Below are 24072 nucleotides of genomic sequence, written 5' to 3' on the forward strand. Positions count from 1 at the left end.
TTTGTGGACAGCTAAAGCTGTTTGAAATAGAAACCATGTAGCAAACTCTTATGAATGTTATAAAAAGAAAACAACAAAATACTCAAAGGATGGAAAAATATTGTGGGCACATTTTAAAAGAACTTGATCCCAGAAGATTAAAAAAAAAAGTACCACTTAAACTTATGGTAATTGAACTTCAGAACATTGATGCAAATGAAGGTAGCCAATTCTAACCTGCAGTTAAAGAAATTATCATAAAAATAGCTTTATAGATAACCCTAGTTAACTTCATTATCTATAAAGATAAAAATTTATCATCATGCATTAGTGACAGAAAAAAAATCAAGTGAGAAAAATTTCCAATCCCCCAAAAAACAAAACTCAAAAGCAGTTAGTAGAAAAGTCCATCATAAAGGACCTCTTCTCTTGGGACCCCCTCCCCTGGCCTGTTTGCTCCTTATCTCAGGGCAAACAGCACTCAGCAGATGCAGAAGTGATGCTCAATTACTCTTGTCCTGCTGGTGGTGATCTAAAAAAGATGGCGCTAACTCAGCCGCCTCCTCTGTGCCAGAAACCACTACCCATACAGATGCAGAAAGATATAAACATCTCACATATATCTCAAGCTACTTTCTATATAGGAATATAATGGAGACAATGATTTTGATTTGTGATGATTTGGAATGCTTCCTGAGATCCTGGGACCAAACTTACATAATTGTTCTATTTTTGGAAAAAAAAAATCTCCGATTCCTCTTATTGAAAGAATGAGAATTCAAAGCTGATGAAACTGTTATATTTTTATATTAGCATTAAAATGAAGGCAAAGCATGGAAGTTAAAAATGAAATGATAAGTAAATAGAATTGGCATAGGATTGACCTAATTTACATGATATTGAGTCTTCTTTCTAAATGTGCAGTGGATCAAATGCCCAAGCTTAATTTCATTCTATCCCACTACAAAGAAACAAATCACCGAGTGGATTTCAGCTGCCGAATGACTTTTAGATTGCTAATATGAGGACCTGAGCTCTTGCCCTGAATATTAGAATAGATGCATTCATGTTTTTAATATGAATGCATTGTTGTGAACTGCTGAGTACTTTTGGACTGAGCGGCCTGTAAATATTTTAAAGAAAAGAAAAGCACAAGCATCCACCACTTTTTTGAACTTGCTCTTCCTGTTTCTGTGGTTTTCTCATAGAAGGGAAAATAGAGCTGACCTGATTCACATTTGATTATTTCATGCATGCTTTCTGCAGGTGAAGCTGCTTAAGGGGCTAATTATTAACATGCGTTACAATCCTAATGCTGCATTATTTACCTCTTAGCATATTAAAGGGCAATAATGCACATTATGGGGTCCTTTTACTAAGGTGTGCTGAAAATGGCTTGCGGTAGTGTAGGCGCAGGTTTTGGGTGCACGGCTATCCATTTTCCAGCACGCCTGTAAAAAAGGCCTTTTTAAAATTTTTGCCGAAAATGGACGTGCGGCAAAATCAAAATTGCCTCGCATCCATTTTGAGTCTGAGACCTTACCACCAGCCATTGACCTAGCGGTAAAGACTCACGCGGTAACCGGGCAGTAATGACCTACGCGCATCAAATGGCACTTTGCGCGTGTCTGAAAATAAAAATTATTTTTCAGACTCGTGTATCGGACGCGCGTCAAAAATGAAATTACCACAAGAGCCACGCGGTAGCCGAGCAGTAACTCCATTTTGGCGCAGATTGGATGCCCATAGTAACATAGTAGATGACGGCAGAAGAAGACCTGCACGGTCCATCTAGTCTGCCCAACAAGATAAACTCATATGTGCTACTTCTTGTGTATACCTTACCTTGATTTGTATCTGCCATTTTCAGGGCACAGATGCTTATTCGGCTTAGTAAAAAGCCCCTATATTACCATAGAGGTCACTTACTAAGCCACGGTAACATTTTTAGCGCAGGTAGAAATCAGCTGGCGGTAAATGCTGAGATTCCATGGGCATGTCAGGGGTGGAGAGTGGGTACCCCTGCACTAACCAGTTAATGCATCTACATTAATGTGCATGAACTGGTTAGCTTATGGGTAGTGTGTGAGCCCCTAACGCCTACAAAATGGGTAGTGGTAAGTGTGCATGGGGTAAATAGCCATATGCTAAATGGCTTAATCCGTCCAAAGGCTCTTACTGCAGTCCACTGATATCAAAGTAATGTATCAACAAGTAGTGGACCAAAGGTTCACTGTAGAAATACATATACACGTATGTGGAAGGAAAAATGGGAGAAAAGGTCTCATATATCACAGGGTCAACACTCCACTGCATTATTTTTCAAGCTTACCGCCAGTCACTCAGCACAATATGTATTACTTTTGTAATGGCTAATCAATTAAGTATTATTCAGATAGGAACCACTTTTGAAATTCACACATTATTTGGATGGAGGGGGTTTTTCGCCAATGATTACACTAATCACCAAAGGGTTTTTCAAATAAATCTCCTCAAAGTGAATGTATGAGACTTGTTCCCCCATTTTTCCTCCCACATACATGTATATATATTTCTACAGTGAACCATTGGTCCACTACTTGTTCATATGCTAATGACAATGTTAGCATATAGCCATTAATACAAAAAATACAAAAATAACCATTTTTACAGTTGCAGTGTGGGAAAGACCCATGTAAAAGCATGCTAAGGTCACTTTTTACCACAGCTTAGTAAAGAGACCCTGTAGTAATGAGATGCAAAGCATGCAAATGTGTGCAAAACAGCTCATCACAATGTAAATGGGATAACATGGCTTGTAGTAAACACTGCAAGTCACCTTATCCCTGCAAAAACATCACCAGCAAAAAAGCTGCCTGAGTGCTCAAAGGAAAATATGAGGGAAGTGCATTTGCACCAGTGTGTGTGCACATTTTCACTCTTAAAACTGTCTAAGGAAGAAGTCTGCACCTGATTTTTGTGGGGGTATTTTATTTGAAGATTCAAAAGCTGATATGCTTTTCCAACCTTCTCCTTTTGCAGGTACAATTGGTAAAGAGTGGCACTACATAGGCTGTCCAATTAAAAAAAATAAAATAAAACAACAATCAAACACAGCGAGGGTGTCAAAGGAAAGTGCAGCAGACGAAGTCCAAACAATTGGCTTTATTATAACATCCATGACTCGACACGAGTCGTGTTTGGGCCTGAAAAGGCCTTCCTCAGGAGTCTTCTATTGGATGTCTGAAACCTTACTGCTGTGTTCTGACAAAAAAGGTATATAAGCACTTGAACTCTCTGGAGTACAAACTAGAAAAACAATTCTCCTCGTTACACGGTTTTCCATTTATCAGAAATACTTCCTTCATTCTTGCCGCTACCTTTTTAAGATGCAAAGCACCAACAGGGATGTCAAGCAATGGGGGTGGAGTAGCACTCATTTTATTTTATTATCTTTCTGTTCTCACCAGATGGCTCTAGTATGGGCTTACTTGCTGTTGTTGGTATTGCATTTCTGCAGTAAATGGGGTCAGAGACTGCAAGCTGTGATCTGGAAGAAATCAAGTAGTTATTTGCACGGTATATTTTACAGTCAATCGAAGGAGCTTCTGCACATTTCTCTCCAAGGTTTTTCTTTTTGCAATCAGTTAAGAGATCCTGTGGAATTCCATTACTTTGCTAGATGAATTGATTTTTTTTTAAACTTTCGATTACAGTATTTACACATAGGAGCCAGCTTTTCAGAATGATTAGGGGTGCTGAACTCAACCCAAATTGCTATTCATTGGATACGGTGAAGCTCAATACTGGAAGTGCTCAGAGATGGCAGTATGTACAGTGGTGGAAATAAGTATTTGATCCCTTGCTGATTTTGTAAGTTTGCCCACTGACAAAGACATGAGCAGCCCATAATTGAAGGGTAGGTTATTGGTAACAGTGAGAGATAGCACATCACAAATTAAATCCGGAAAATCACATTGTGGAAAGTATATGAATTTATTTGCATTCTGCAGAGGGAAATAAGTATTTAATCCCTCTGGCAAACAAGACCTAATACTTGGTGGCAAAACCCTTGTTGGCAAGCACAGCGGTCAGACGTCTTCTGTAGTTGATGATGAGGTTTGCACACATGTCAGGAGGAATTTTGGTCCACTCCTCTTTGCAGATCATCTCTAAATCATTAAGAGTTCTGGGCTGTCGCTTGGCAACTCGCAGCTTCAGCTCCCTCCATAAGTTTTCAATGGGATTAAGGTCTGGTGACTGGCTAGGCCACTCCATGACCCTAATGTGCTTCTTCCTGAGCCACTCCTTTGTTGCCTTGGCTGTATGTTTTGGGTCATTGTCGTGCTGGAAGACCCAGCCACGACCCATTTTTAAGGCCCTGGCAGAGGGAAGGAGGTTGTCACTCAGAATTGTACGGTACATGGCCCCATCCATTCTCCCATTGATGCGGTGAAGTAGTCCTGTGCCCTTAGCAGAGAAACACCCCCAAAACATAACATTTCCACCTCCATGCTTGACAGTGGGGACGGTGTTCTTTGGGTCATAGGCAGCATTTCTCTTCCTCCAAACACGGCGAGTTGAGTTCATGCCAAAGAGCTCAATTTTTGTCTCATCTGACCACAGCACCTTCTCCCAATCACTCTCGGCATCATCCAGGTGTTCACTGGCAAACTTCAGACGGGCCGTCACATGTGCCTTCCGGAGCAGGGGGACCTTGCGGGCACTGCAGGATTGCAATCCATTATGTCGTAATGTGTTACCAATGGTTTTCGTGGTGACAGTGGTCCCAGCTGCCTTGAGATCATTGACAAGTTCCCCCCTTGTAGTTGTAGGCTGATTTCTAACCTTCCTCATGATCTAGGATACCCCACGAGGTGAGATTTTGCGTGGAGCCCCAGATCTTTGTCGATTGACAGTCATTTTGTACTTCTTCCATTTTCTTATTATGGCACCAACAGTTGTCTCCTTCTCGCCCAGCGTCTTACTGATGGTTTTGTAGCCCATTCCAGCCTTGTGCAGGTGTATGATCTTGTCCCTGACATCCTTAGACAGCTCCTTGCTCTTGGCCATTTTGTAGAGGTTAGAGTCTGACTGATTCACTGAGTCTGTGGACAGGTGTCTTTCATACAGGTGACCATTGCCGACAGCTGTCTGTCATGCAGGTAACGAGTTGATTTGGAGCATCTACCTGGTCTGTAGGGGCCAGATCTCTTACTGGTTGGTGGGGGATCAAATACTTATTTCCCTCTGCAGAATGCAAATAAATTCATATACTTTCCACAATGTGATTTTCCGGATTTAATTTGTGATGTGCTATCTCTCACTGTTACCAATAACCTACCCTTCAATTATGGGCTGCTCATGTCTTTGTCAGTGGGCAAACTTACAAAATCAGCAAGGGATCAAATACTTATTTCCACCACTGTATATACTATAGAAGATCTCAACATAACTAGAAGGGATCCTTGACTATCTCTTTGGTGTTACCAGCACTGGGTCATCTGTTGCAGTATTTAATAATGTCAGAAGGTCATAGGGTCAACTGACTGTGCCCATGAAAATAAGAGTGGGACAGGACTATATCCCCACCCTACATTGAGTGGTCCCTTATTCTCTTGTCACTTTCACATCTTTCATCCTATTCACTTATACTTGTAGACATTACTGTGGCCTGGTATAATCTTAGTCCATTGCATTCCCTCCCCAGTGATCTCAACAGCATCCCCGCTCATCCTGTTTTTTTTTAAGGAACTCTTGTCTTTTCCAAATCAAAGTACAAGGTGAAAAACAAACCGTTCTACAAGTTATTCCCTGTCCAAGCAGACTTATAGTCTCAAATTGTACCTGAGGCAATGAAGAATAAAATGACTTGCCCAAGGTCACAGGGAGCTTCTGTGGGAAAAGCAGAATTTGAAATCTTTCTTCTCTGGATCTCAGTCTGCTGGTCTAACCACTCCATGCCTTTTGCTGATTCAAATGCTGGTGATGTTGAAATACAAGCCAAACGCTTTCAAACAGGGCTATTTATATTTAAGTGACAGGTATATTCTACAGGAGTTTAGGACTTGCTTAAGTGCTATGCTTACCTGCCTACCTAATTTCCAAAGAGGTCAAAGAAATTCCCAGCTGTGTATTTGGTAGAGATCTACACAAATAATCATGAAAGCGATTCTCCACACCCATAGTCTGGCCCTAGGTGTTGCTTTTCTGTGGTGGCCAAGACTCTCCCCAGGTGATTACTGCCTCCACATCATCCCCAATAAGCCTGGGAGTCAATTTTGGGTTTTCCACTGGGCCACTTTTCTCAGTGATATACTTATCTTCTCTATCACACAACACAGATCCATCATACGAGGGATTCCCAAGATAATGAGAAGATTAGAACACACGGACACAATTTTTATCATTGAAAAATCTTGCATTAGGGTATGATGTTCTACCAAATTATCGTCCTATTTCAAATTTACCTTTCTTTGCAAAGACTGTTGAGAAATCTGTTTACTCACAGTTGGATGATATTTTTTGGTACAAAATTTACTTTTAGACCTGTCTCAATATTGTTTTCGAAAAGTACATAGCACTGAGGTGCTTATTGCTGGTATTGGGGATGAAGTACAAGATGGCATGGATTTGCATTCTACTTTATTTGTTTTTCTTGACATTTCTTCCACGTTTGATATTTTGGACTATCAATTGCTGTTATTGCGATAAGAAGAGTGTGGTCTTGCGGGAACCATGCTTAGATGGTTCTCGTCTTATTTGACTAGCAGGAAGCAAGAGGTGGCAATGGGTGGAAAATTTTCAGCTAGACGTTCTCTTAATACCGGAGTCCTACAGGGTTCATCCCTATCAGCGGTTTTATTTAATCTGCATTTGCTTCCTTTGTGATCCTTAGGAATTTTGTTCTGCATTTATACAGTTGACATTCAGTTTTTTTCTGCTGACAGAGATAATTTCAGCCGTGGTGTCTTGATTGCAAAGCATTTTTGAGTGTTTATTGTCTTGGCTAACTGAAAATCGGTTGCAGTTGAATGTTGCCAAGACTGAATTGCTGCTGGTTACCTTAGATGAGGATTTCCAATTTCCTGACAGTAGTTTATTGTCAGGAACTTCAATTTAAGATATCTCATAAGGTTAAGTATTTGGGAATGCAAATTGATTCATGTTTGACTTTTAGATTGCAGTTACAATCTGTTACAAGGAATTCTTAGTTTAAATTGCATTTACTGAGTAAATTGAAGCCTTTGTTACCCAAATCTGATTTTCAAAAGGTTTTGCAGACTATGATTTTAGGGGGCTTGGATTATTGTAATATTGTGTACTTGGGCCTGCCAGCCTCTAGTATACAGTCATTACAAGTGGTTCAGAATTCAACTGCACACCTTCTTTGTGGTTGGGTACATCTGGTCATATGTCTTCTTGTCTTGAAGAGCTACAATGGTTACCTGTAGCTTATTGTACTAAGTACAGGTTGCTTTTGTTAACATGGCCTTGCACTAATATTCATAAAGTTATATGTGTGCTAACATTCAGCCTTATGTTCCTATTCGAAATTTGCGCTCTGTGAATACTTGTCAACTTGTTCCTTCTTATTGACCAGTGTGGTTGGATTATGCGAGAAAAAGGATGCTGACCACTTGAATAGAACAAGTTGCCACTGGACCTCCAAAAACAGGGAAGTTTGGGATTTCTTAAATGTCAACTGAGAGCTTATTTACTACATGTAGCTTTTGATGTGTCTTGAGGAGTGGTATGACTTTTTCTCTGAGTTTTTAAAATGTTTTTGTGTAATTGTTTTTATTTCTGTATGTAATTTTGTTCTCCACCTTGGATAAAGGCGGATTACAAATATTAATAAATCTAATAATTGATCTAAATCTCCTGAAGGCTCCTTCCCCAGGCCTACTGTTGACAAAGCATTGGTGAGGGTATTGTTCTGGCAAGGAGCGATGCCAAATCAATCTTGCCCTTGGTTGCACCATAATCCAAAGTGGCACTGGTGACCGCTAGCACATAGCCCAGGAGCATTGGGTTGCTCTTTGGATACCCAATGCTCTCAGGCTGTAAAACAATCCCAATTTACTGACTATACCACATGCTGTAGTATAGCATTTACATAGGAAAGAGCAACTTTACTTAGATTTGCATAATTTTCCATCTCATTGTTATTTACCCTGAGATGACCTAACTAAAGACGCATTAGGGCAAGACAACCTGTGTAAGTTCCGTTTAAGTTGTTTTAAGGAGCAAATAACCTGGGCTATTGCCCTAACACATCTTGATAACTTTCTCCTAAGTCTTCAAAGTTATAAAGAACAGGCATCAGCATGTGAAGGGATTGTTTCCTAATATGCAGGGATTCTATTTCTATAATGACAGCATAAGGATGTTCTCCCTATAGGATATAACATTGGGTGATATCGTTAAGTTTTTTCATAAACAGCATTCTTCTAACACTTATGCAATGGAAATAAATAACTGAACAACATTTTAGCACATTAACATAATGTGATCTTAACAACACTACTTGTAAGTGTAAGGTCAGCTCTTAGCTTTTAAAGTATTTGTTTTAAATTTCAAGTTATTAAAAATAATAGTCTGTGTTTTAGCTGTACTGAGCCCAGAGTACAGATGACTTGCCATAAAAAATCATGCGAATATTACGGCTGATCTGATTCTATAGATCTTCAAGCTTTGTACAACTTCTCTTCTATTTCTACTGTTCAAACCACCTTCTCTTATCTGATCTTACACTTCTCTTGATTATGATATCTGGGAGTGGACTAGACATCCAAAGTGCAGGTACACATGGCTCTGGACAGGAAAGGACCTTAGGTAAGACGGACAGTTCCCACGATGGTGCATACGAAGATGATGATAAATTCTACGCTTATCAGCACCAAACTAAACCCTCATTTGCATCAAGCATGACCCTCCCCTGATCTCATTTATCAATGGGAAAAGTCAATCGATAGTAGACCTCTAATAAAGCTTCAGAGTCAAACCTGGGTTCGTATTGATGTGTACAGACAAGAACAAACCGCCACAGGCAGCCAGCTACAATTAACCACGTGCAAAGTGTGTCCACCGTTAATGCTTCCTGCTGTTCAGGACTTTTAGTTTACAACTCTAATGAATACTGGGTCACAGTTGTAGGCACCCATCATGTTTAATTAGGTGGTTAGCGTGGTACAGAAACATATGGAATCGTTAATTAGGTCGTTTGTAATAGTAATAATATTAGGACTGCTTGTGGCAAAGAAACTCATTAGAAGCTGGGCTGTTTTAGCTTAGGTTCCAGAACCTTTGACAATCATCATCTGATATTTATATGAAAGATTATGAAATCATTTTAAAAAATTGCAGCTTTCTATTATAGGAAGACATATGCTGGTGCCTTCTTAGCTAAGAAAATGCAAGAATTAACATTTTGCATAGCATGAACTCACATTAAGAAAGCAATGACAAAGCAGCTCATTTTCAGGAACTCTGCAGGAAAACATCTTACATCCTGACCATGTCCATTGGTCTGTCTTCTCCTTAGGTACAGTACTTTGTTCTGTGAAGCATAGCAGCTTTGTGCAAGCTAAGACAGCAGAAGTAGCCAGGAGGTTGGAGCTGTCAGCTGGACACAGGTTTCTGTATGCTCAGGAATGTAGACACCAGATGCTGATGTGGCAGGACAAATTTTGGAGCTCTGGAGCAGGAATGGAGTCAAAGTGTCTGCAGGGTTGATGTAAGTATATTAGGCTCCGTAGATGAACTTTTAATCTTATGCCCAGGTCCACAGTCTCCCTTTCAACCCATCTTCCTCTGTGCTAAAATAACCCGACTTAACAGTAGCCCACATTGATAACTTGCCTCCTTAATGTGACTCAGTGTAACGTGGGATCACTTATAATCTGCTCATGGGTTGGACACTTATTTCTTCTTGTTTGTTATTACATATCACACTATAGACCCCATGTATCCCTGGATTCTATATAGCGTGCCTAGAGATCCACGTTGAAAGCGGCATAACTTAGCAAGCTTAACAAGCTAATGAGCATTGATAACAGCACTTAACAAGCAATAATGAGCACTAATTGTCACTAATTAGAATTTAGGCACACAAGTCGCTAAGCGTATTCTGTAATGATGTGCGCCAAACTTCTAATGCATGCAGGCAAAAAGGAGCATGGTTATAGGTGAGGAAATGGGTGTTTCGTAGTTCTGAAATTTACGTGCCTAGTTATAGAATATGGCACAGTGCACCTAAATCTAACTTCTGGGATTTACACCATGTTTTCATTGGTGTAAATGGTTGTGTGTAGATTTAGGTGCTGTAATATCAACTAAGTGTATTCTATAATCGGCACCTAAATCAAGGCACCGATTATAGAATACGCTTAGTCAGTGCTGATTTGTTTAGGCATTATATATAGAATCTCCCTCATAATGTAGATTCACATATAATGTAGACTCCTATACCTGGGGATTACAGTTTCTAGTTGTAGGGCTTTGCAGGTTGCTCAAAATGCTGCTCTTAGAATGATTACAGGTGCATCTAAATTTTCACATGTTACTCTTGTGCTGAGGCAGGTTCATTGGTTAACTGTTCAGTTCAGGGTGCAGTTTAAAGTTTTATCATTGATCCACTGGGCTCTCTATGAGGTAGCTCCTTGGTATATGGTTTAGATTCTGGTACGTTACTGCCCACATTGGATGTTTATAATCTGAGATTGCTATGCGCTTATTCACTCAAATGCACAAGATGTGCATTGTGATGAGAACTGGAGTGCTGCATTTTCTGGGGCTGGTCCCCGGATGTGGAATGCACTGCATGGGGCTTTATGATTATGCACAGGTGCTAACCAGTTTAAGAAATTACAGACCGATAAATCTGACTTCAGTGCCGGGCAAAATAGAGGAAACTATTAAAAAAATAATATTACAGAACACATGGTTTAAAGGGACAGAGTCAGCTTAGGTTCAGTCAAGGGAAGTCTTGCCTCACCAATTTACTTTATTTCTTTGAAGACGTGAGGTTTGCTGGTTGATGTAGTGTATCTAGATTTTTAGAAAGCTTTTGACAAAGGTCCTCATGAGAGACTCCTGACAAAATTAAAAAGTCATGGGATAGGAGGCAATATCCTTCTGTGGATTAGGAATTAGTTATTGGACAGAAAACAGAGGGTAAGGGTAAATGGCCATTTTTCTCAGTGGAGGAGGGTGAATAGTGGAGTGCCACAGGGATCTCTACTGGGACTGGTGTTATTTAACATATTTATTTATAAATGATCTGTAAATCGGAACCCACTGCAGTATAAAGGGCCCTGGTGCGCGGGGAAAAATGGCCTCTGCCGCCAGTGCCGCCTTTTTCCCACAGATTGGTAAAAGGCTCCCTATGTTACTAAAGAACAGCAGCCAAATTGATAAAGGGGATGGAACTCCTCCCATATGAGGAAAGGCTAAAGAGATTAGGGCTCTTCAGCTTGGCAAAGAGATGGCTGAGGGGGGATATGATTGAGGTCTATAAAATCCTGAGTGATATAGAATGGGTAAAAGTGAATCAATTTTTCACTCCTTCAAAAAGTATGAACAGCAGGGGACACTTAATGAAATTATATGGAAATACTTTTAAAACAAATAGGAGGAAATATTTTTGCACTGAAAGAATATAAGCTCTGGAACTCGTTGCCAGAGGATATAGTAATGGCAGTTAGTGTATCTGGGTTTAAAAAAGGTTTAGACATGTTCCTAGAGGAAAAGTCCATAGTCTGCTATTGAGATGGATATGGGGAAGCCACTGTTGTCCTTAGAATCAGTAGCATGGAACGTAGCTACTCTTTGGGATTCCAGAATCATGCTACTCTTTGGGATTCTGTATGGAATCCTGCTGATCTTTGGGATTCTGTATGGAATCTTGCTATTCTTTGGGATTCTGCCCGGCACTTATGGCCCGGATTTGTCACTGTTGGAAGCAGGATACTGGGCTAGATGGACCGTTGGTCCGACCCAGTATGGCTATTCTTATGTTCTTATGCAATTTATTGAAAACACATCTGTTTGTGCAGGCCTTCTTTTAAGTGTGGTAAGTGTGGGTAGGTGATGTTGGGCAGCTTATGGATTATTTCTTATGTGTTAGTAATTTTGAATTATGTATGTTTAGATGGAATATAAGTTTTTAAACTAAATAATGTGTTGAAATATCTTGGGTTTCAACATCACCATCATGTGGTATCTCCAGTGTATTAGTATTCCTCTTTTCAGCACATCTTTAGGAGTTTTCTAAGATGGGACAACATCAAGAATGAAATTTTGAAAAAGTCATGCTGAAAAACAGAAGGAACTTCATGACCTGATTTAGCTGTTAAATCAATTACAGCCTTTTTTTTTCAGTAGTACTGCTGCAGGCAGTGGAACGACCAGCGGCATTTCCTAGGGTTTCTCTCTATGGACACCATCCAAATGATTTTCTAGATGGGTTGAAGACAATCAAACTAATATAGACTGTGAAAGAACAAAGTAAATTATAGCGTGTCATGGAACCAATTGATCAAATACTGGCCTACAAAATTCAGTGTGATAAATTGTAGATCCGTGAAAACTAGATGCAGCATTATGCAAATTGATATAATTGCTACATAGGTTGTTATAAAAGTGGATACCTAGGCTGCAACAAAATTGGTGTAAAGTCAATGTGACATGCTTCAAGCATGAGTATTGATATTATCCAACAATACTTTCAAGGAATTCTTGTTGGCATGATTATAATTTTCAAAATAGAAGAAAAAGAAATAGCCAAGCTGGCACAAGAATTCAGGGCAATCAGGGGCTTGAGAGATAATTCACCACTTTCATTTTCTGCATGCAGCCTCATTTTAGAGAGAACATAGAAATCAGAATTGAGATGATCAGGTGAAAATGCGTCAAATTCTGGTAGTTTTGTAGAAAGGGATCTGCCAACATAGAGCTTTTTCTAAAATTCATGCAGGAGACTATGAATGGCATAATCAAAAGGGGCACCCAGGTTTTCCTGAGGACATCCTCGCAGGACGTTCCAGCGAAGGAGCAGGGAAACCTGTATTATCAAAACAAGATGGGTGTCCATCTTTCATTTCGATAATATGGTCGGGGATGCCCAAATCTTGACATTTAGGTCATCCCTAAAGATGGTCATCCTTAGACTTAGTCGTTTCTGATTTTCGTCGATAATGGAATCTAAGGACGCCCATTTCAGAAACGACCAAATCCAAGCCCTTTGGTCGTGGGAGAAGCCAACATTCGTAGTGCACTGGTCCCCCTGACATGCCAGGACACCAACCCGGCACCCTAGGGGGCACTGCAGTGGACTTCAGAAAAAGCTTCCAGGTGCATTGCTCCCTTACCTTGTGTGCTAAGCCCCCCAAACCCCACTATCCCCAACTGTACACCACTACCATAGCCCTTACGGGTGAAGGGGGGCACCCAGATGTGGGTACAGTGGGTTTGTGGTGGGTTTTGGAGGGCTCACATTTACCACCACAAGTGTAATAGGTGGGGGGTGGGGGAGGGGATGGGCCTGGGTCCGCCTGCCTGAAGTGCACTGCACCCACTAAAACTGCTCCAGGGACCTGCATACTGCTGCGATGGACCTGAGTATGACATTTGAGGCTGGCACAAAATATTTTTAAAGTTCTTTTTTGAGGGTGGGAGGGGGTTAGTAACCACTGGAGAAGTAAGGGGAGGTCATCCCCGATTCCCTCCAGTGGTCATCTAGTCAGTTTGGGCACCTTTTTGTGCCTTGGTCGTAAGAAAAACTGGACCAGGTAAAGTCGTCCAAATGCTCGTCAGGGACACCCTTTTTTTTCCATTATAGGTCGAGGATGCTCATGTGTTAGGCATGCCCAAGTCCCACCTTTGCTACGCCTCCAACATGCCCCCATGAACTTTGGTCATCCCTGCGACAGAAAGCAGTTGGGGACACCCAAAATCGGCTTTCTATTATGCCGATTTGGGCGACCCTGTGAGAAGGATGCCCATCTTGCGATTTGTGTCGAAAGATGGGTGTCCTTCTCTTTCGAAAATGAGCCTGTGAGTGTATGTGCCAGCTATGTGTGTTGGGAGCAGCCATTTTACAATTGTCAACAACTTATACATCAATGGAGGCTGCTAATGGCTTGGGTGAATGAAGAATTTGCATAGCTAATTCTGATCTAATCTTCAGCAGTGGAGTAGTGATTGGATGATTGAAGTTTAATGAGATTGGTGCTGGCCTATATAATACTTTGACGCCATGTTTCTCTGTTTCAGAAGGAATAAATGCTATACAGTTGGCTTATGGACAACCCTATGCCTATTACTGATGGACTGTAATTACGGACATGTTAAAAAAAAAACCACAACAGAACTCTCTTCTATTTCTTCATTGTTTCAATGTTATCCACTTGAGGGTAAATCCCTTGATGGAACACTGTTTGTGAAGCAGTCTCAGGGAGCCACAAGTATAGTGCAGCCAAATTGCAACAAACAGAAATTACCTGATGAGGAACTGAAATGGCTCCAGCTTTTATTTCTGAGCTTCCCCTTCTGCATAGGCTTCAACTGCTTGGGATGGATGAAGAACCTACAAGTCTTTGCATGGTCTAGAAAAGGGAAGACAGCATCCCTAGGAAGTCTGCTTCTTGTCTTGTCACTCACATTTAAGAAAGAATTGTTGATAAGTTGTTAGAAAACTCATCACAACATAAACTCATCTTAAATAAGATGTCTTCACCTTGGAGTCCTGCAACATAAGAGCATAAGAATAGCCATACTGGGTCAGACCAATGGTCCATCTAGCCCAGTATCCTGCTTCCAACAGTGGCCAATCCAGGTCACAAGTAATTAGTAGCAACATTCCAAACAGAATCCCAAAGAATAACAGGATTCTGGAATCCCAAAGAGTAACAAGAGTCCATACAGAATCCCAAAGAGTAGCAGCATTTCATGCTACCAATCCCAGGGCAAGCAGTGGCTTCCCCCATGTCCATCTCAATAACAGACTATGAACTTTTCCTCTAGGAAACCTTTTTTTAAGCCCAGATACGCTAACCACATGTCCTGGTAATGTTTTCCCTGTGCACAGACAATTTTAGGTTATACAGAAGAAATGTACGTATGTATATCTGTATTTTATTCATTTAAAATTTTCATATGTTTGTTTTGTTACATTTGTACCCCGCGCTTTCCCATTCATGGCAGGCTCAATGCGGCTTACATATACAGGTACTTATTTGTACCTGGGGCAATGGAGGGTTAAGTGACTTGCCCAGAGTCACAAGGAGCTGCCTGTGCCTGAAGTGGGAATCGAACTCAGTTCCCCAGGACCAGAGTCCACTCTCGGGAAAACCCAGTCAAAATGGTGTACGGATAATAAAGAAAATAAAACAGTTCATTAAGAATAATCACAGCACGAAGCCTATTTCAACTGAAGAGAACTGAAACTGCTTTAAACCTTTTCTACAAGACAATAAAGGAATCTTCCTTTTTAACACCTCAGAAACTTACTCCATATCAAACAGCTTTCTTCTACCATATCTTCTCATTTATGACATCTCTACCAGGATACAGTAACTGTTGTTTTTAGTGATCCTCTCCTTTTTCATAGGGGATTTTTTCTTTTTTGTGTGTTACTTTTTAAGGGGCCCTTTAACAAAGCTGTGCTAAAATGTGGCAGCGCCATCCCCAGCATGGATCTTTCCTGCACGCTGAGGCCGCTTCGAGCGCGGCATGACCCCATTTTCCCCATTTCCTATGGCTACTCCCCCCACCTTGCAACTACTGCAAGTAGTGACTCCTGCAGGCATCTGTCCTCTTCCAATTGACCTTCTGAAACACTGAACAGAGCTGGGGTTATACATGCTGGGGCCCAGGGCAGAAACTTGGGAGGGGACCCCAAGGCTCACTTGCAAGCTGTACCTTCCCCAGTTTGGAGTAGGGTTGTGGCCCCCTGTACCACACCTAACGCCAGCCCTAGTAGTGAATGGGAGCTGGGGTTTTAAAATGTGTTTTGGAGGCTGTATCTTGCTAAAGATGTAAAAAGACTGGAAGCGGTGCAAAGAAAAGCTACAAAAATGGTATGGGATTTGCGTTGCAAACTGTATGAGGAGAGATTTGCTGACCTGAACATGTATGCCTTGGAGGAAAGGAGAAACAGCGGTGACATGATACAGATGTTCAAATATTTGAAAGGTATTAATCCCATCTTCCACTGGCTCGAGGCATTCTGTAGTGTTTCTCTTTCCTCATTGGCTTTGATGGCTAACAAAATGAACCAAAACTAATATTTTGCTGCTGTTTGGTTTCATTTGAAAACAACCCAAAAGAAAACAGTTTGTTTTGTTGCATGTTTATTTTCATTTTCAAATAAATGCACATTTTTAATTTTCCAAAACCTTTCCATTTGGTCTATGGTGATTAGCCAAATCCAGCAGCTCAAATCTCGCTAAACTTGAACAACGTTGCCACCTAGTGTCTAAAATGATAACTGCAGATCAAACCAGGCAAGCAGTTGACTTTACATGAAGAGAGCTGAGCAGAGCTTAAAAGTGAATGAGAACCAGTTTTTTTTAAAACATTTCACAAGCCTTCCACAACGTTTGCATGTAGGCATAACACTATTCTTTATAAACCTTAAAATGAGAGAATTCCTGTGCCCCAGATGGAAAACACTAAATTCGGCTTATTCTGCTGAATTATATTGGGTTTGCACAGGAAACAGACAGAAAGCATACTTGCAATGTCTGTTCAGCTTCCCTACTCGTTCTATGGACTATATACCCTTGAAATATTTATTTATTTTATTTATTTATTTATTGCATTTGTATCCCACATTTTCCCACCTCTTTGCAGGCTCAATGTGGCTTACAATACATCATGAATAGTGGAAGCATATAAGAAGATATACATTTAGCATTATAGAAGGATCTTGGGTAACATGATAATGATAAAACATACTAGTAGTTTAACAAGCAAATATGTGCTGACTACTAAACTAATCAGAAAATCCTTCAAGATGTTCTCTGCAGTGATTAGATACATATTTCAGAAAAGGTTTTAGTAGCATAGTTAGGAGTCTAAAGATTGAGATCATCAGGGTTCCACAAGTGTATAAGTGTATTTGTTACACTATTGTAAATAACCACTATTGAGAAGATTTGGAAGCGTATTTTCAAAGCACTTTTGTAAGTCTAAGTTACGTAGAGGTGCATTTTTGATATGACGTCTAAGTCAGACTTTGGATGTTTTGCGCTAAATGTCCCAAATCCGAATAGGAAATATGGCCATTTTCAAAACAGTAAAATGTCTTTTTTTCTTTTTCAAAAATGGCCACATGCAAGATGTTTTCATGCTCTGTGTGTTTATCTTTTGGGGGCATTTATTTATAGTTATAGTAATTAAAAAAAACCGTCCAAGTGAAAAACAGAGAAAATCATGCCGACTCTATTCAACTTAATGATGATACCTTTGGCTAAACTACTATCCAACCAACACCTCAACCCATACGTATACGCAGATGACATAACGATTTACATCCCATTGAAACAAGATTTACAGGAAATCTCCAATGATATTAACCAAAGTCTACACATCATGCACTCATGGGCGGATGCATTCAAGCTCAAACTTAATGCAGAAAAAAACCAATTCTTAATACTCACCTCTCAACATATTGTGAGCAAATTCACCACCATAAACACACCAAATCTGACACTCCCTATCTCGGACACCCTAAAAATCCTTGGAGTGACTATCGATCGTCATCTAACACTTGAGAATCATACGAATAACACAACCAAGAAGATGTTCCACTCATACACATCTCATCATAACCCTCTTATTCTGTATGCCGAGTCCGCCAAAAACCTACTATACCCAACTGTACACCGCTACAATAGCCTTTATGGGTGAAGGAGGTCACCTATATGTGGGTACAGTAGGTTTTGGGGGAGTGTGGGAGGGTTCACACTTTCCACCACAAGTATAACAGGTAGAATGAGATATGGGCCTAGGTCCGTCTCTCTATAGTGCACTTCACGGACCACTAGACTACTTCAGGGACCTGTTTACTGAAGCTGTCATAGAGGCTGGTAAGTAATATTTTTAATCACATCTTTGAAGTGGGAGAGGGTCAGTGACCATCTGGGGGAGTAAGAAGGAGTCACCCCTGATTCTCTCCAGTGGTCATTTAGGGCACCTTATTGTGCTTTATTCATTCTAAAAATAGGTCTACACCAAAACATTGAAGTTTCAGCCTTAGACGTTTTCATTTTGTTCCATTATGGCTGTAAAATATCCAAGCGTTAGTCACGTCTTAAGCCCACAAAATGGCCCCAACATGCTGCCTTGTGATTTAGATGCACTGCACGAGAATTACATAGATAAATGTCTGCAAAATAGGTTTCAAAAATACCGATTTGGATGTTTAGAGAAGAAATTCGTGCAAATGCTGCATTATGACACTTTTAGGATGTTTTTCTCTTTCAAAATTGAGCCCCATGGAGGGGCATAATCGGTCGAATGGGGCGGGGCGCCCAAGTTTTCCTGAGGCAGTCCTCGCAGGACGGCTCCGTGAAGGGGCAGGAAAATCCGTATTATCGAAACAAGATGGGCGTCCATCTTTCACTTCGATAATACGGTCGGGGACGCCCAAATCTCAACGTTTAGGTTGACCTTAGAGATAGTCATCCTTAGGTCGTCCTTAGAGATGGTCGTCCCCAGTTTTCGGCGATAATGGAAACCAAGGACACCCATCTCAGAAACGACCAAATCCAAACCCTTTGGTCATGGAAGGAGCCAGCATTCATAGTGCACTGGTCCCCTTCTCATGCCAGGACAGCAACTGGGCACCCTAGGGGGCCCTGCAGTGGACTTCAGAAATTGCTCCCAGGTGCATAGCTCCCTTACCTTGTGTGCTGAGCCCCCCCCCCCAAACCCACCCCAAAAACCCACTCCCCACAACTGTACACCACTACCATAGCCCTAAGGGGTGAAAGGGGGCACCTACATGTGGGTACAGTGGATTTCTGGTGGGTTTTGAAGGGCTCCCATTTACCACCACAAGTGTAACAGGTAGGGGGAATGGGCCTGGGTCCGCCTGCCTGAAGTGCACTACACTCACTAAAACTGCTCCAGGGACCTGCATACTGCTGTCATGGAGCTGGGTATGACATTTGAGGCTGGCAAAAAAAAAAATTAAGTTTTTTTTAGGGTGGGAGGGAGTTGGTGACCACTGGGGGAGTAAGGGGATGTCATCCCCGATTCCCTCCGGTGGTCATCTGGTCAGGTCAGGCACCTTTTTGAGGCTTGGTCGCAAGAAAAAATGGACCAAGTCAGCCAAGTGCTCGTCAGGGATGCCCTTCTTTTTTCCATTATCGGCCGAGGACGCCCATCTCTTAAGCACGCCCCAGTCCTGCCTACGCTACACTGCCGACACGCCCCCGTGAACTTTGGTTGTCCCCACGACGGAAAGCAGTTGAGGGCACCCAAAATTGGCTTTCGATTATGCTGATTTGGGCAACCCTGAGAGAAGGACGCCCATCTCCCGATTTCTATCGGAAGATGGGCGCCCTTCTCTTTTGAAAATAAGCCTGGTAGTAAACTATGGAACTTTGTAAGTCTAAGTGCTTTGAAAATGAGCCCCATAGAGGGGCATAATGGAAAGAACGTCCAAGTACGAATTAGGACGTTCGTAAGAAACCGCCCAAAATTAGATATGTAAAATCAAAAAATAGTATGGGCGTTTTTCGATAATCGATTATCCCTGTAGGAAAACAATCAAAAGAGGAGCGCATAAACGTGACTAAATTGGGCGCTCTAACACGTTCGATTATTGCAGGTGCAAACGACCAAATCACAAAGTGTGTAAAATAATGTACATAGGTGTACCGCAAGTACAGTACATGTTGTTCTGGCCATCCAGGTACGGGAAAATATGAGGAATGCGTATATGCGTCAACAACAGAAAATTCATGCTGCTGCTGCACCCATATTTTCCTCATATGTGCCCATCTGCATGTCCGGACCTGCATGCACTGTACACCTACTGAACATGCAGCTATATGTATATTGTGTATATGTGAAAAGGGTCGGGTGAGGTGCGTCATACTCATCTATATAAGGCACGTTCCGCACACATAACCAGGCATGTGCACGTCAAAGATGTCTATGCTTACGACGGCGTCCACGTGCTGATAGGGCCATATATGGGATGGTCATCCATATATGGAGCTGTGCATGAAACGACGTCCCTCACGCAAGATCGTCTATATAAGGCACTTGTTTTCCAACACGTGGAAAAATGGCGCAACGACGAGAACCCAACTTCGTACAGGAGGAGAGCCTGCTGCTGGTGCGCCTGTGCCTAAGGCACCGGCACAGGCTCTTTGTCCAGCACCACCACCTGCCCCCCAGGCTCCAGGCCATGCGAGCCTGGTCCCGTATTAGGGACAGGCTTGAAAGGTAAGGTTATGGCCCACCCCCCCTCCTGTACCTACACATATAACAGCTCCGTCATCAATGTTACCACCAGTAACTGGAGTGTGCATGCAAGGATAATGAGTAATATAGGAATATGCACAATATCACTAATAAAATGTATGTTATTGAAAGGACGACCATTCCCACATCCCTACAAGAATGTATTTCGTTATTTATGTATATCTTGCCTGTGAACGCCACATTTCCAATCCCTCTTTGCAGCCTCTATGTGGCTTACAACACATCCGAATAGTGGAAACATGATACCAATTAAACATATACCATACTTTATAACATGGTAATGATAACACATATAAAGTAGTTTTACAAGCATACATTATAATGCATACAAACGGTACTTTCTGGCCTCATGGCCACCTCTATGGCATCATCTGCATAGGAACCAACTCGGTGGCTGCTGTGGGTGCTTGAGCACCCCCAATATAAAAGAAATGCCTTGTATGTATGGAGGGAGGGAGGGAGGGGTAATCTCCACTGGGGGTTGCACCCCCCAAAATGGTAAAAAGGTGGCTCCTATGTATGATTCAGTACCAATGGAGGTGGTCCCCCCCCCAAACACTGTTGACCCTCTCTCTCTGCTATTTGAATAACAAATCAATGTGTGCAGAGGACAAAAAGGACATCCCCTTCTGACCCCTGCTCTACAAACTTAAATCTTACAGACGCTTCGGAGTGCACCGGGACCTGGAGTCCCTGAGGAGGCGGTTCCGCCGTGTGCGGCGTGAGAGGCCCGAGCTCATCCTGGCAGTGCGACGGCACCTCAGGGCTCGGTGTAAGTATTCAAATCAGGACACCTGTACAGATTGCTATATACACCTCTTGAATAATGCCAATGTGCTGTACAATATCAATTTCCATCCATGTGGCTAATAGCCAACTAGTAAGTAATAACATATCTGTCCCAGATCAAGGATGCAGGTTGCAGGGGTCCTCCCATGAGTGTGGCTGCAACTTCCAACCATCCCCGTGAGATGAATGAGATGATATGCCTCACTTTACTATTCCCCTTTCTGGGGTGGCTGATTAGTGTGTCCTGGTAGACCTGCCTGAGGCCCTACTTTTAGTGGATGTCATGGCCTAACTCTCATAAATGTTTTGTGCTCAACACCCTTCCCACTGCCCCCCCCCCCCCCCACCAATAAAACCAACAACAACTGCCCATCAACCCCTTGTCGCATCTCACAATGCAAACATGCTGGTCAGCAATGAATGTGGTATGGCAACATGTCCTGTGTGATGTGTGTCAGAGGAGGTTCCAGGGTTCTTTGTCATGTCATCTGATGCAGCTCAGTCCCCATGGGCATAGGCCATGCCTTACCACACCGTGACCCATCCCCCGTCTCAGGCCACCCAGCTACTGCACTATGCAAGCCATGTTGTATGTGCTGATCTCAATCACACTCCGTTTACATACACAGGGCTCCACCAGCAGCAAGCCGAGCGTACTGATGAGGAGGGCCACCACCTGCAGGAGGAGGAGGAGCAGGATCCAGGGCAGGGAAGCCACGTGGAGGAGGAGGAGGAGGAGGAGGCAGCGGTCCCAGCACAGGAGGCGGAGGAGGAGGAGTCGGCGGCAGTGGCGTAGCCAGAAGGCAATTTTTGGGTGGGCCAACAGGTTGGATGGGTGGGCACTAGAGTTGCCAACTTTTTTGAAAAAGAAAAAAACAGCAAACCTGATGCACCCATGCTCTGTCCCTACCCCACTCCCCATAACTTCAATGAGGGTTGCAATGCAGGCTTCAGTGGCTGCAGGCCAATTTAGAGCTAAGGGAAGTATAATAGACTGCACTATTCAGCCCCACTGAGCCATGGTCCTCCAACACATATATGGTATTGAAGCCAAACACATTCTGCATCCAGAGAACCTCCTGGCCCTCTACCAACAATGGATACAGAGCACAGCAAGGACAATTCTCCATAAAACTCATCATATAAAGAAATTTTGTTTTCTAGTGTAATCTCAATTACAGACATATTATAAATTAACTTTAAAAAAATCTATAAAACAAAAGTCACTCAGAACCTTGAGCAAATCTACCATGCCAACACTAACTTCCAAAAACAAAGATCCTACCTATGAAAAAGAAGTGCCTTAAATATTATAGTAGGGCCCTACAATACAAATACATTTATCAGGAAAGCTGAACAAGCCAAATTACTACAGAATGCTACATGGAAACTTCATGCTAACAGAATACCTCAGTCACACACACAAGACACAAATGCCAAATACAGAATAAGTGACCATAAACTCTAGAAATATAAATTAAATGGAAACCCCAAGAAACTAGACCTTGCATGTAGTACAACACCAGAGAAACAAGAAAGAAAGGCATTTGCTCCTGTGCAAAATATAAAGATGGCACATGCCAGGGATGGTGTTAGGGGTTGGTTCCTTGGCCAGAGAAAGCCTGCATGCTGGAAGCTGAAGGCGCAGCCTGGTAATGGACTTTGGGGTCCTTTCCTAGATTTCTGTCCTGGACCCCAGCCATGTTTACCATCAACTTTGGCAAGATGTACATTCCAAATCCAACATATTATATTCACAACATTGAAAATAAAATATTTTTTTAATACCTTTTTGTTGTCTGGTCATTTTTTCTCAAATCATATTGGTCCCAGTCTCTGGTTTCTGCTTCCCTCTGTCTTCTCTTAACTCACTTGCCAGGGTCTCCTATTTGACATTTCTTCTTTCTTCATGTCCATCATCCATCTCCCATCTCTGTTTTCCTATATTTCCTTGTTCATTATCTCCCCTGTGTTCATATCCCCTCATCCATCATCATTCCTCTGTGCACCTATGCACCCCATGCCCAGCATATCCCTTCTGTGTTCCTATTCTCTCCCTTGTCTAGTATCTCCGCCCCCCCCCCCCGTGTCCATATACCCCCCTCTCCAGTGTCCAGCATTTTATCTCTATTCCATATCCCCGTCCCCTTCCCCCCCTTGGTCAGGCATTACCCCTCCGTGCCCATGTGCTATCCCCATACAGCATCTCACATTTGTGTCCCTGTCCCCATGCTCTCACCTAATGCCCATCATCTCCCTTCTGTATCTGTATACTTCCCTATGTCCCCTTTCTCCCTCCTCCACACCAATGTGTCCCTCTCCTCTCTGATCCCAGCCCCCAACCAGCTTCTCTTCCTGTCTTTCCTTCCCCTTATGCATCTGGCTCTTTCTCGCTGCATCTCTCTCCCTTCCCTCTGCATATCATCATCTGCATATCCAGAACCTCTCCTTCCGCTCCCCCCCCCCCCCCCCACACGTCCAGCATCTCTCGCCCTTTCATCCAGCCCCCATACATGTCCAGCACCTCTCCCCTTCACTTCAACCCTCTGCATATCCAGCACTTCTCCCCTTTCCCTCCACCCCACTGCATATCCAGCACCTCTCCCCTTCCTTCCACCCCCCTATATATCCAAAACCTCTCCCCTTCCCTCCAAACTCCCCTCTGCAAATTCCAAAACCTCTCCTCTTCCTTCCAACCTCCCCTCTGCAAATCCAAAACCTCTTCCCTTCCCTCCAACCTCCCCTCTGCAAATCCCAAAACCTCTCTCCCTTCCCTCCAACCCTCTGCCCCTGGCAAGTCCAGCACCCTTCTGTTCCCTC

This window comes from Microcaecilia unicolor, chromosome 8, assembly GCF_901765095.1.
Source record: "Microcaecilia unicolor chromosome 8, aMicUni1.1, whole genome shotgun sequence".
NCBI classification, from domain to species: Eukaryota; Metazoa; Chordata; class Amphibia; order Gymnophiona; family Siphonopidae; genus Microcaecilia; species Microcaecilia unicolor.